General features: G+C 40.8%; 1 long non-coding RNA gene across 2 annotated transcripts in view; it reads left to right on the forward strand.

The window, feature by feature from the left end:
* Positions 1-14,691, forward strand: part of LOC135304269 (uncharacterized) — a 139,021-nt gene that overhangs the window by 74,600 nt on the left and 49,730 nt on the right. The window lies entirely within an intron of this gene.

A 14,691-nucleotide genomic window follows, 5' to 3' on the forward strand; every position in this document is an offset into this window, starting at 1 on the left:
TGGCAAAGATGAACAATTTGAGGGGTTTTTTTCTGTTGCTTGTTTGGCTTTTGGGTTTGGTTTGTTTTTTGGGGGTTTTTTTGTTTTTTTGGTTGGACTTTAATCTGGGCTCACATGAGGTTTCCTTCAGTGCTTGGATGTGTTTGAATGAATTCTTCCTGCTTTGCTGTATTAATCAATCTGGGCTGGCATGGCAAAAATCAGTGGCACTGGGAGAAGGAGCCAGTGCATCAAGGGCCAGCTCTTGTTATCAAGCTGTGATTTTTCTTTGGACCTCTTCAGTTTTGCAAACTGTTGGTGGATTCTGTTATGGCTCCAGCGTGATAAAGATAATTAATTTGTGTTTTAAGGGTTACATCTTCATCTGATATCCAACTGCTGCTGGAACTATGTGAATTTACCCTTGGGGAGGGTCAAGTGCAATATGTGGGTCTGCATTTTGCAGGAAACATTTTTCAGATTCTATTTGAAAAACCTATTTTTACATTGAATTTGTAATGTAGCTTCTTGCATAAATCCCTGGCTATAATTAGCAGTGTAGTACCACTGCCATGCTTAGGAAATCTGGTGTAATTTGGGAAATCAGCTCTTTTTTCTATATAAAACAAGCTAAAACTCTTTGTCCTGCCTCCAGAATACCTGTGGCAAAGCCTGTGCATCCACAGCAGAGCCTGGTTTTGCTGCAGAAGGCTGATGGAACTTGGCTCATGTCCCCATTCCTGTAGGACAACCCAAATTCAAGGATTTTGTCCTTTTTCTGGTGCTTTCTTGGTGTGGTTAATGGTGTCCTGTGGCTCTGTTGACCTCAGGGGTAGTGCCAGGACTCCTCTGAGTCTGACACCTTCAGATTATCCATCTTTTCACCCATCTTTTCCTCAAACATCCAGAATCCAGTTGTTGATTGGGTTTATGATGACTTCAGCATCACCCACCCTGCAGGGGAGAAAGGGAATGTCTGAGGTGTAGATTAATTTGCATTATTCTTGAATAAAAGTCCCCACCATTAGAGTTGATTATGGCACGGTCACTTCAGTTTCCACCTGAATTATGGGCGCACAAATGTGCATTTCCCCCCAAATAATGGGAAAACCAGGATTTCCACAACCCTGGGCCTCTCAGCTGTTACATTAATTTGTTTGTGAGACAATGTTTTGTTTTTGAAGCCTTTCACGGTGCTGAAAGGACACTGAGAAAATCTTCACATAATTCTTAAATTTCAATTGAGAAAAAACAAATGTGGCTCTTTTCTGTCAATATTTTCTGTCTCCGTGGGTTTTGTGTTAAACTCCTGTACAGAGGGACTGTGTGTTATTGATAACGTGGGACTGGACTTGGTGGATTTTAATGTCTTTTTTCGTGTTTATATGGAACATTTTTGAAGCAGCAATTAAAATAATTAAGGAGGGTGAAGAAATCTTTAGCATGCAACAAAGATTTCTGCAAAATGTTAATTTCTGTCAAATAAGTGAATATATGCACAGATGCCTCCTGACAGAGGCTGTGATTTCTGAGTGCTTTGCATGCCAAATAACTTGTTTACCCCCTCAATGTTTGCCAAGTTTACTGTCAATTTACAAATAATTTCCATTTTGCTGTTTATTCTGCTGCCTTTTGATGGATATGTCTTCCAGACTTTTATCTTGCATGTAGACAAACTAATTAATATTTTCCCTTCAGGCAAATATTTTTTTCTTAGATCTAAATGTGGGTTAGATTCTTCTTCGTTTCCATATGCTTTGTTCTGTCAATCACTTCTCTTCTATGTTACTAAAAATGTACCTTTGTGGATGTCATTTCTCATGTTTTACAGATTTATTTCACCTCCATCTATATGGGAATGTGTGTATGGAGAGAGACATATTTGTTATATATGTGTTCATGTATGTTTAAAAGAAAGAGTGAAAATACTCGCTCTGTGTTAAGATTTGGATCCTAAGACTGAATGAAAATGCATTTTTGTCTCGCCTGTTGCTGCCATTTCCCAGGCTTGACCTCACAGTTTGTGGTTCCTGCTGCCCATATGGCACAGGCAACACAGAGCACGTCTCTTCTGCAGGGTCAGCCCTGGTTCCTGCACATCTTTCTGACCTGGCCCAGCTGTTCCAGCCATAACTAAAATATTTGGGATATCCCATTCCCACCCTCCTACAGCACAGGCCGCAGTGAGATGAGCAGGATGATGCAGGAGTGGTTCTTGGGCCACTGGGATCCTGCAGGAGAGATTGTGGAATCAGTCATGGAATGCTTTGAGTTGGAGAGAGCCTTTAAAGGTCATCTCTTCCACGCCCCTGCCATGAGCAGGGACATCTCCAACCAGATCGAGTTGCTCTGAGCTGCATCAAACCTGACCTTGGATGTTCTCAGGGATGGAGCATCCACCACCTCTCCACACAATCTGTGCCAGAGTTTTACCACCCTTATTATAAAAACTTCTTCCCCCTTCTTGCCCTGGTCAAGCTCTGCCAACATTAGTGCCCAAAATTCTTCCTAAAACCCCAGCCCCAGAGACCTCCCTCCTGCAACACCCTTCATAAACATTTAGCTACATTTAAAGATCTCCGAGAGCTAAATATTGTCATATCCAAAAAACAAGATTTCCGTGTACTCCCTGAAGGTTCCACAAAGCTTTGAGGCTGTATTGGAAGACACGGTGGTGGATTAAAAAAAAAAAAATTGTTATCATAAAGCCTGCATGTTACCCACGTTCAGCTGAGAAAAACACAGGTGGTAACCGAGAGCGCAGATATTGTGAACAGATTCTTGCAACTTACCAGTCGTAAAAATATCCCTGCAAAAAAACTACTCCCAACGACTCTGTTTACAGAATGCTTGGTATTTCCTATATCTGGAAATACTCTCGTTGGAGCTCCATATGTCGCAGCCAGTCTGACAAGCTTGCTTTTGAACTGTTTGCAGGTTGCAGTCTGTCTGGAGGGCTGGGTGCTGATGCCTTCAGGTTTTTAGGCCCCGCATTATGGGCATGATTATCTTGTTCACTTTGCAGGCATGGAAAAACGGAGCTGGGATTTAGCAGGATTTGAAGAAACTTCCTAATTATGCCAAGTAGAGAAGTGCCTGAGTGAAATCTCTGCCAGAACCCCAGGTTTTTTATTACTGGTTCTGTTTTAAGTGTATCTCTATAATTTTCTGTGTTTCTGCTTTTGTTTATATCATCGTAGTCAGCAGGACTGCGAGATTAAAAACTGAAATATATTATCTTCGCACATCCTCCAAACCTGTCGAGAAAGGAGGAGAAATTAAACAAGGACAAAAACTCGCAGTGAAGTGAAGCTGTTTCCTTTGAGCTGCCTTATTAACCAGTCAAGTACTTGACTGCCACTGTCAGCGAGATTTCTTTAGAGAAAGAGTGGCATTTTGAAAAATACAAATTCACCGCCTGCACAAGTTAATGAGGCCCTTCAGCAATGTTCATTGATAGTGTAAATTCATCATAATACAGTGCTACAAACCATAAATGGGATCTGCATACAGGAAATCAGCCACTATTAGAAATTTGCCAGACACGGAAAGAAAAAGAAGCCATTGATAAGCAGAAAACTCATCTGAGCCACTCGGTGCTGATGGTGTGCAGCACATCAGCAGTGCCAGAGAGTGCCATGACAAGAACTTATTAAGGTGATTTGAGGTGGCTCATCAAGTAGGTTTTGCTCCCCTTTGTTCGTGTTTTATGGGCTCTCAGCTGTCTCCCTTCCACTCTCCAGTGCTGGGTGAGATAAAGTTTGCTGTGTAAGGACTATCCCTGACATAAAGGGACAAATGTCTCCAAACATGGCCCTTTTCTGTACATGCACAGATGTGCTCCTGCTTTTAATTGATTTTCACTTGCACTTATGAGTGAGAGTTTTGCAGACACCAAGTTATCTTCAGGGCTGTGCAGGACACCAGAAGTGGACAGTAACAAAAATTGGCAACAACCCAGGAATAATATACCAAGGTGACTTCCTGATCTTTGAAATAATTATCAAGCAGTGCTGTTTTGCTGCCCATATCAATCAATAAATCTCTCTACAAGTAATACATTCATTATTCCTACCCTCGGTGAATAGTGTCAGTTTAAAAATCTCGGGGACCATTAGGTCAATATTTTAGTGGGATTTGTCTGTTGGCCACTTTCCATCATCCTGCTCAGGAAGTGAATAGAAAATGAATACCTTGCATCATGATCATAAAACAGGCGGCTTCTTGAACAGAAGAGGTGACCAAACTTCTTAAAATTTTGAAGACCATCGCCGCAGACAGGCAGGAGGGTGCCAAATTAAATGAATGAACTCAAAGAAACAAAGCAGACTGGTATGAAAAGGCTTTGAAACATCTGTATCCATCTCCTGTGGTCTTGATTCCAAATATAGGGAGATCTGAGGAAAGATTGCATCAGGTTAGATGTTGAGAAGTGGAAAAAGAGAATTGATCCCCTCGGTCCTGACTCCCCACTTTTGGTGGATCTGAATATTACAGAACCACAGAACTCTGGGGACTAACAAAGCACCACAGCAGAGGATCCTGAAGAGATGCAAATTCTGCTTTCCCTCTTCCCACACTGTCTTTGGTTTCCCATGTGAAGACCAGGTCAAGGCCATGATCTCTGATTTCTTCCAGGGGATCTGCTCTCAGGTATCACCTGTGGCCTTCCCCAGGGATAGTTCAGAACTCATTCCCACCCATGGAAACCATGGAGCACAAGTGCCCTTCTCCCAGAGTCACCTGTTTGACTGGGCTGACGTGTTTGTGTCACCAGCTGCACGAGCCATTGGGCAGAGCAGCAGAAGCCTAAGCAAACCTGTCGTTCTTTTGTAAACAAGAATAATTATGTTGACTGGAAGATAAGTAGGAATAACTGAGCAGAAATTGCAGATGTTGATGCTTTCTCTTCCCTCTGTCTTTCACACTCCTTTGGTAGCTCCTCTGCGTTGCTCCTGTCCTCTTTCCTGGTGGCAAATTCCTGTGTGTATTTTTTCTGTGCCTCTTCTATCTTCTCCATGCTGCAAACTATTCAAAGCTGACAGTCTGGAGAGATGCTCCTTGGTCCTCTCCAGTATCCTCCTCCACTTGTGTTCCTCCTCTCCTCTTCCCTGTTCCAACCACTGCTTTTTCCTTTCCTATCACCCCATCAGATTTCCCCCAGCCTTGGTAGCCCCACTCTTCTGAAGCACATTTTCTTCTCAACTTCTGCCAAAGTCCATGGGATGATCTCCAGAGGGGGTTTGGTGTCTTAAAGGGTGGGTTTCAAATAAATCTGGAGTGGAGGTTGTTCTGTGGGCTGTGGGAGATGAAAGGGAGTGAGATGTGTTCATTCCCTTTGCTGGCTGTTCCAATCCCTGGCTGATAATTACCAACAATGGATAAAAATGTGCTTGGGATATATCATAAGAAGAAATCATATGGAAATATTAGGCAGCCTATTATTGTAAGGCTCTTGTAAATACTGTTTCATAAGAAGAACCTATCTAAGATGATGTAAAACTTAATATTCCTATTAACAAGATGTACTGTACTATTTCCAATTCATATCAGTGAAAATGCATTTTAAATTACAAAGTACTCGTATTTTATCTGAGCCAATGTTCTGATTCATATGTCTCCTCTTTAATCCTATTTTCATTCAAAGTTTCACAATTCACATCTTTTCCCCATTTTCTGTAATACTTTCTGTGTTTTCAAAATATAATCAAAGCTTGTTAGCTTCTACCCAACCATGTTTGGCTGAATGGGAATATTAATAATACCAGCTATTGATGTCTTTATGTTAAAATTTGATTTATTGAGCAAGTGGCACATAATCTGTGGGGAAAATACCTAGAGATAACACCTTGAGATGATTAATTGTGTTTACAGTGCATTTCTGTAATAATTGTTTACAAGGAAATTTATGCATGAGTTGCTGCCCCAGTTCAAAAGAATAACTCATCAGATTGTCAAGCTCTCTGCTCTTGAGTATTCCAGCTAATTGCTATCTTTGCTAGTTGAGCATCATAAATCCTTCTTCCACAGAGCTGAGAGCAGGATTTTTTGGATCCTGCTTTTGCATGCAACCTTTTCATCCCTGGGAACATCAGTTTCCTCCTGCAGGAAAAGAAAAAAATCTGTAAGGGGGTGATATCGACAGAAGATTGTGACAAGCTACCCGGTGGCATCAGGTCTAACTTCTGAGAGGAGCTTAGACAATCGTGTCTTAAAATCTGTGTTGGGTGAATTTGCCAGGAATGTTACTGATAATGAATAACACACAACGATTTAGACTCAGTCTTTAAAAACACTACATTCCCCGTTCTGCTGCTCCCTACTCTTGTATTTCCTTCTCCTCCACAAGTGCTGCAGGGTAGAGATGGCAGGATGGGTTGGGGAATGGTTCCTTTGCAGCCATCTGTGCTTATTGCTGATCTAATAACAACAGCACAATTCTCCCTTTTGGAATTAAATCCGTCTTTATAAATTCACAGACATAAAAATACTTTTCTTCTGCGCAGCTTCATGCATTTTGAGTTTGCTTTTTTTTTTGTTCTATTTCCAATTTTGCAGTTTAATTATTTCATAACTAACTCTCCTGTAGTTGCAGGAGTGTTATCCAAGCAATATGTTGCCAGGAAGTAGTTGATAATGTTTAATAATTCCTGATTACATTCCTGTTCCAGTCCATGATCATGATTATACAAATGTTTCTGGTGCTGTTTTTCAGTACAAATCCTCCTTTTCAGTTTCTTTCCCCTCCTTGTTGACAGTGTGTTGGTCAGAATACAAGAGAAACCGACCTATTTGCTGGTTTAATTAAAGATGTCAGTGAAATCCTTAAGGTTTGCCTGGGAAGGAGCAGATTTACTTGCTGCTTTTATGCACACTGTGGGATTTAAACATTTTGAGAATTGCTTTGGTGATTTTTCCCAGGAGATAAAGGAATGGATTAAGTGAAGTAGTTTCTGACTATAATTGGTCTGGTTTAAACACTTAAAAATAACTTTAAGAAATAAGAAAACACAAAACAGGTTTTCAAGTTGGGATTTAACTTTTTCTTTCCCCCTCCCTCCCCCCCAGCTATGTGTTTATTCCAGCTTTGGTGTCTCATTGTGAAATATCAAAGTGGGCTGGACCTGAGGTGGGATATCTGTTCTTGGAACAGCAGAGGACAGATGTCTGGAGGAGAAGAAACAAAAGGCCTAAATCTGAAGGAACAGCAGGAAGAGAGAAAAAGGAGATGAGAGGGAGGGAAGAAAAAAACCCAAAACCCAGAGGCTTTCAGCCTTTGGATCAGTTATTTGCTCTTTGCAAACACAGTGGGCTGGGAGTGCTTTAAACTTGCCGAGGGTTTGCTGGCAGAGCAGCCCCATCAAAGGCTCCACCTGTTGCTCAGGTGTTCCTGAACTGCTGCTGCTCCTCTGGACCAGCCAGGGATACACCCAGGGCACCACGGAAAAGCTGTTCTGTCTCCTTTTCCAGTCAAACACCTGGGCTCCCCTCTCTGCCTCGCTTTGTCTCAGGCAGGTGAGCGGCCAACAGCGAGGAATTGCTGCCAAATTATTCCTGTCATGGTCTCTTGGAGAGGCAGAGGTGGAGCTGGTGTAAATCAGAATATTCACATGGCTGAACCAAGCTTAACTCTGTCCCCCTGAATGCCATCAGCTCCTACAGTACCAGCTGCACCGAGTGAAGGCAATAAAACGCCCTGCTGAGCAATCAGAAAATATCAATTTAACACCTAAACTGATGCTTGTGGTCCAGAGAAATGAGGATCACTGCTATGCCTGTAGTAAAATCGTTCCTATCAAAACTTGGTGATATAGGAATTCTTGAGAGGAGAGGAAAAAAAGCCACCCAAGGCTTTACAAGCAAGTTTTGATCCAGAGTAGACGCAATAACACAACACATGAAGCAGATTCTGTAGGAAATATTAGACTAATCTTACAAAATATTCCAACCATGCCTATCAAGGAACATTAATAACAGTGTTATTGACAGAGTATTCATTTGAAGTCATTCTGTTGGATACAATTAACATTTAGATGAGAGACAGTTATAGGAACTCGGATGATATATATGAAAGAAACAATGACTCATCCCTCCAGCAGCATCGGTACCAAACCTCACAGCAGGGAAACTGCATTTCTTCCAGCTTCAAAAAGCTTCCGTGGACCTTCCTGAAGAAATCAGCTTGCTCCTCTCAGAGGGATTGCTCTGCTCTGTTTCCTTATTGAAAGAGGAAATTTCTGTAGAGTTTGCCAAGGGCTGGATGAATGCACACAGGGCAGGAGGAGGCAGGGCAGGGGAAAGGGCTGGGATGGACAGCTTGGCTCTGGATGATTCTGCTGTGCTCCTCTGCCAGGCTCTTCTTCCTAAAGCTGTTTATGTAATTAGATTAATTGTTACATCACCCACTGGAACATCAGCAATTGATGAACCTCTGTGCAGCCAGGGTGAGGGCAGTGCTGTAAAAACCAAGAGTACACCATAAATCCTCCCTTGCCAGCACTCCCCAATATCAAACCAGACTCACAAGGCCTGGCTGGAATATTTATTCTAGGCCTGCTTTTGACTGAGAGAAGCTTGGTCTGGGAGCCCTTCATCCTGGACAGCTTCAGGTCCCTTATTTTTGGAAGGATGAATTGTTGTCTGAACGCAACATAAAAGCATCGTGGCATCCACCAAACTTTGTACTTTCTTCTCCACATCTGTGCCTGTCTGGAGGTCTCTCCACCCAGCTGGGTTTTGTGCAGCTTTAGAAGATGCTTGGTCAGCCAGAAATTGGAAAACAATCAAACATAGTTCAGAAAATCCAGAATTGTGACAGAAATTTCCACCATAAACCCTCTCTGCACCAGCAGTCGCTGTCTTGGTAAGTAAGAATATCATAATTTGGTTTAGAGAAAATGGTACTATAATAATTAATTGGAAATATTTTTTTATATCTTCAACAAAAAATTTTAGATGACATGTTGCCACAATAAGAAGACTTGCAAGTCTGGAAATGGAGTTATCTCCAACCCTGCTGCCTTAAATCTGCTCCATAATAGCCTGGTAGTAGTTTATTTATATTAATTCCGTACTGTATATTTTGCATTTTTGTGGAAATGCCTAGAGCATGCATATTAAGCAGTTAAGAAAATTGATCTGCTTGAGCAGTGATAACATTTGCAGAATGAAATCCTCACAATTAGAGAGACGTTTGAAGAAACCATGTTAAAAGGTGCTGAAATGTTCTTGAAGAAATGCCACATGTTGCTGCGGGCAGTAATGAAACATTTCCATATAAAGTACTACATAAACACATAGAAAATGTAGACATATGTTAGCAGATTATGGGGTGTGAGAGTGATAGAGTAGTGATGATTATTTGCAAGTGTTAATGTTACCAAAGCTGAAGGTTATCTCCTGGTCCTGGACCCTATATGTAAATAATTATAGCTGGAAATATGCATCTTCAAAGCCATCAAACAAAATATACATCCAGCACTCCTGAAATACTGTAGGGTTTATTGATCTGCAGTGTAGGACAGTAAATTTTAGTAGATTTATGCTCAGACTTCGGTGAACATATGGCTTAAGACATGCAAGTTTGGAATAAAGTTATTCATATTACGCACACTTGCACATGGTTCAGGATTTGCAAGTCAGGGAGTGATCAATATGCAAAAGGTGAAGTCAAATATACATTACCCACACAGAGGGAATTTTCTATGCATAGCACAGAGCTCTTCTGTCAGCAAACCAGAGAATGTGCATCTCTGCATCCATCTATCAAATGTTTCCTGTGAAAATGTCCATCTATTATTTAAATAGTCCTGTTCTAAATATCCGTTTGTGTGAGGGCAACCTATATATTTTCACAGCATGCTGCACCCAAAATAGCACCTCAATAAAGAACAATAAGAACATATAAAAATTTAAGATCCAGCAGTAACTTCAGGTTGGGGATATGGTCTTAGTGAAATTTGGGTTGGGGTTTTCTTCCAAGCCTGTCTCAAACCCTTGAAAACCTCATTTTTTTCCTTGGTAACTTTTGCATTTCTCCTTATATAAAAAATCTGTTCATTGCTACTGCTCCAGGACCTAAAAGCACAACTGTGAAATCAGGTACGTTGGTTAAATATTTCTGCTGAGATTCTCGATGCTGTTTTCCTAATGAGCATTTTCTCACATCCTTTTCTGGTTGTTTTTTTCAAAATGTTTGCTTGAATTAGAAAACAATCTCTGTACTCCAAAGTGGTAAATCACTTGAGACTAGTTTCTGAATAGTGCTGAGAAATCCCTCTTTGCATATCTTTAAAGATGTTGCTCCAAGAAAAACAGGAATTTGTAACTCTAAAGCCTTCATCAGCCTTGTAACTTTGAAATTAATAGTTCTTGAAAGAATTAGCTCCTTGCCAGGCCTTCAGTTTTGTGCACTGAAGCTGTGGAAATTCAAGCAAAACAGGCTTTATGATCTTTGTATATTTAATAGAGGTTGTTTTTTCTTCATCACACAATTACATCACCATTTTCCACTGCAGAAAGACCAGAAAGAGAAAAATTTGATAAATTAATGAAACCATTTTGATATAAAAATCCTTATATCATTTCTGGGTGCCATTATCCACACACACACACACACACACATATATATACATATATATATATAAATAAATAAATATATATAACTTTTGGGTTTCTTTGTTTTTTTACTAAATACTTTGATTGGTTAAAACCAGCCCCTAGTAATTTCCTCTGGTTCTGGGTCAGGCCTGTTCTTGCACAAACAGAAAAAACATTTAGGTTGATGCCGGATAGATTAATTATAAATTATAAAAGGCATTATAGTGTTCATTTGCATTTCATACCTTGGTGCATTTGCTTATCAATCCAAGGAGTCCCTGTGATTTTTTACCACTAATACACTGTATTTATACTGAATTCACAGTGTGTTGTGTTGAAGGCATGGGTGCAGAGCCCAGTCTTTGTCCATGGCTTGGGAGAATAGATTCAATGTTGGCAACATCCATGGAAATTTCAAAGGGACAATTGAGGGGCTACTTGGGGTGCAAAGAGGGTCTGCAAACAGAATAATCCAGCCCATCTCATTCTTCTCCAGGCCCACTTGCCAGGAGGGATGGGGAGGAAGGGCTGGCATGGATTCCTGCAGAGCCCAGTGCCCCTTTCCCCAGAGCACTGAGGGCAATGCCAGCTCCCCAGTGAGATAAAGGGAAAAATGTATTTCTTCTATTTCGTACATAATTTGCTGATTCATGATGATAACACATCAACAGTCTGCTAATTTGCTAAAATTTAAATCAGTTAAGTTAAAGATTTACTACATTTCACTAATAGAAGCCCTTTTGAAATGGGGTGCCTTAAAATTTGGAAACAAAAGATCACACAAGTATTTTTTCCAACTATCCCTTTTTTCAGAAACCCATCCATCTCCTTTCCAGAAAGGAGTTAACTTTCAGGATAAGTCTTTTCTTCTTCATTTGTTCTTTATTAGCATTGGGCTAATCAGGTCAGGCAGAATAAAAACTCATCAGAACCATCAGCTAAAGATCAGAGGAAGCCATTTTTCCTTTTGAAAGTTACATTTCCTATCTTTTCTGTCTTTTTTTCTTAATAATTTCTGTTCCTCCTGTTGTCGTACAGGAACAGATGTGAATGAATTCCCCAAAGAAAATTTGCTCTTACAGCATTCTGGTTCAATTTCTTTGTCCATGCCCATCCCCAAAGATAGTAAACAGGTAATATTTATAGGGAGATTTTATGACCTGTTTACTTCAGATCTTTTTTTGTATTTATAAAAACCACAGAGAAACCAAACCAAGTGATAAAGCAGCAGCTTGAGGTGCCTTTTTCACTCTGGGCATTCAGTAAATATTGCTCTGCTAGAATGAAAAAAAATTGAAAAATATTTTTAAAAAATCATTGAAATATTAAAAATCATTTTGGTAACAGCTTAGTAGGATAGATAATGTTGCAGTTATTGTAAAAGCTGTTTTAATTAATGTTTCTAATAACTTATATAAACTATACAATATCAGCATCACTTTTCCGTATTCCCATAGGGATCCAGGCTCTGTAGTGGTTTAAAATGCTGATTTGGAGCTGGATTTGGGTGGATGTGGGTGAAAGGATCCTTTTCTGGATCCCTGAGGGCTGTAGCTCTAGATACCACTTTGGGGCTGCTTTATGAATACCCTGAGGTTTAAAAGTCCATGATATTTATTTTTGGGAAGGTACATGTGCACTTAAAGGATTTGCTCCATTTTTGGTGGAAAATGAGCAATCAGTAAATTGAAGGAGCTTAGGTGCAGCTAGGCCTAACCTTAGTCTCAGACTTGGACAATGGTTTATGTCTAATGGATACATCTATACAAATGCATAAATGAATATCGAATATTCATTTCATTGGTGTTAATTCAGCAGGTCTGTCACTGAGGATGTGTTGTGGGGAAAGGGTCTCTCTTCCTTGGGCAGGGAAGATTGTCTCAGCCTCAAGAAAGGAATCTCAAACCTTGGGAAACCCCACTCAAGGGAAGAGTCAGTGGTGGGCAGCTCAGCTGTAATTAAGGAGAACTCCAATTGGACTCATCCATAGCTGGTAAAAGGTTTCTCTGCTTTGAGGAGCAGCCATGAGTCCCAGCTCCAGGGCTCTCCCAGGCTGGAATATCTATGGAATAAAGTGGTTGTCTCTCAAATGGCATATGATGGGAAAGGAATGATGAGCCTCCTGGTAGCCACAGCTTTGTTCCTTGAGGAAAGAGAGCTGGAAAAGCCACCTGCCACCCCTCATTAATGGTTGGTGTCATGTTCTGATCTTCCTGGGGTCTGATGCTCCTCTGGGGATTTTCTTGAAGAGTTCTTCAAGCTTTTCTTCTTTGGAAAAGACCCTTGGGTCTTCTTTTCCATTGGAGGTTGCACCAAAATCCTGCTGCTTTTGTTGAGGGGTCAAATGTCACCCACCCCAACAGCCAGAGCACTGGGGTACTGGGAGTGTTCTAAGAGTACTTTGGGGGAAAAAAACATTCACCAGTGCTTATTCACCTTCTGGAAAGTCCAGTTTGGTCCTTTCCAATGTTCTTTGATGTGCAGGAAGCACTCTGCTATTTGACCAGCTCATGGAAGAGTTTCCATGCTCAGCCCTCGGTGGAGCAGGAGACCTGATCATCCCTTTAAACCAAGCCTCTGCCATCTGTTTCAACCTCTAATTACAAATGCAAAATAACACAATTCGCAATTGCATCATAAAAAAGTAAAATATAAGTGATTTAAATGCATGTGTGTGTTCCTTATGCAAGGCAACATTCATCTGTTATGTTTTACTGTCTTTTAGAAACAACTCCAGGGTGAAATCCCTCTTTGTGGAGGGAAGAAAAATTATTTCATTGTAAGACAGTTTTTGAAAGGTGTTTTTCCAGGTTATATTGCACTTTATATATTTGTCTGTTTTAAAATTCTCGTTCTTCTGCTGAAATAGCAGCATTGATGGGCTGGGTGGTTTGTCCAGATCAGTCTGTTGTCTCCCAACACACAGCTTGGGGAATTCTTTGGCTGACCAGGCTCTCTCCTGTATTCCCTAATCATCAGCCATGTGCTACTGCTGCTACCCTGTTTTTATAGAGCTGTATTTATTTATGTCATTGTGTTTACAGGGGCTTTTTTTTGACCTGTAGATGGACAATCCATCCAGTTCATCTCCTTCTTGAAGCAAAGAGTTAAAAGCAGCCTTTAGTTATCAGATCATGGAGCTCTTCTAGCTTTCCTGTGCTGACATCACCTATGTAACCAGTTAAACTTGGCCTTCTAAATAATTACATTAATTATGGTTTGTTTATTTGTGTTTAAGGTGTTTGCAAAATTCCATGATCACTAACATATGCATGCTTAACTTTTCATTTCCCTCAGAATTTTCATTTCCGTTCACTAGCCACATTTATGAGTCTGGAATAGATATCTTTGGTTTCTCAATATCATTTTGGCACTGAGATGGCCCAAACCAAACATCCCATGCTCTGTAGACCTCCCACTTTTCTCCACCCACACCTTTACCTTAACCAGAGGTGACACCTCGCTCTGCAAGAAGAGCAAACTAAAACTTTCTTCCTGAAGAGAAATTATTCCCAGTGAGCAGCAGATGTGGAGCATCAGAGTGTCTTTCTGATCTCAAGTTTTCTGGTGAGCAATGAGTACTTTAAATGCAGCATTTTATGAACTTGTGAGCTCTAAAACATTTGGAGCCTTTCTGGAAAACAGAATCCAAGGCCTGTGATGTGTCACAGTGTGGGCTGTGCAATGCACGTACTTGGAGCCTACACCCAGCCCTCAGCCCCGAGCTTTGTCCTCCCTTCCCCTCCTCTCCTCTCCAGCCTCCTCAAAATAAGGGTCCAATACATCAAGGGATTGAACTTCATGGGTTTCAAATGGAAGCTGAAGAATTTGTTTTCACTCTGATGTGAAAGGAACAATTAGCAAGGGCGTACGCCCTTCTCATCAATGGGAGACTTTTCAATTTCCTTGAAAGGCTTTGGACCAGGATCTAAAAGAGCAAAGACTTACTCCTAACAAAGATGCCTGAATAGGGATGGAAAACTGTTAATCAGACACTCCTGGCATGCTGGATGGTAAAACAAAACCATCAGCACACTTCCCTCCAACCTTGCCAAGGGCACGGGGATGATTTTGCCACTCAGGAATCCTGGAGGATAACTGGAGGCTGTTAGG

Source organism: Passer domesticus, chromosome 7 (assembly GCF_036417665.1).
Source record: "Passer domesticus isolate bPasDom1 chromosome 7, bPasDom1.hap1, whole genome shotgun sequence".
In the NCBI taxonomy this organism is placed as follows: domain Eukaryota; kingdom Metazoa; phylum Chordata; class Aves; order Passeriformes; family Passeridae; genus Passer; species Passer domesticus.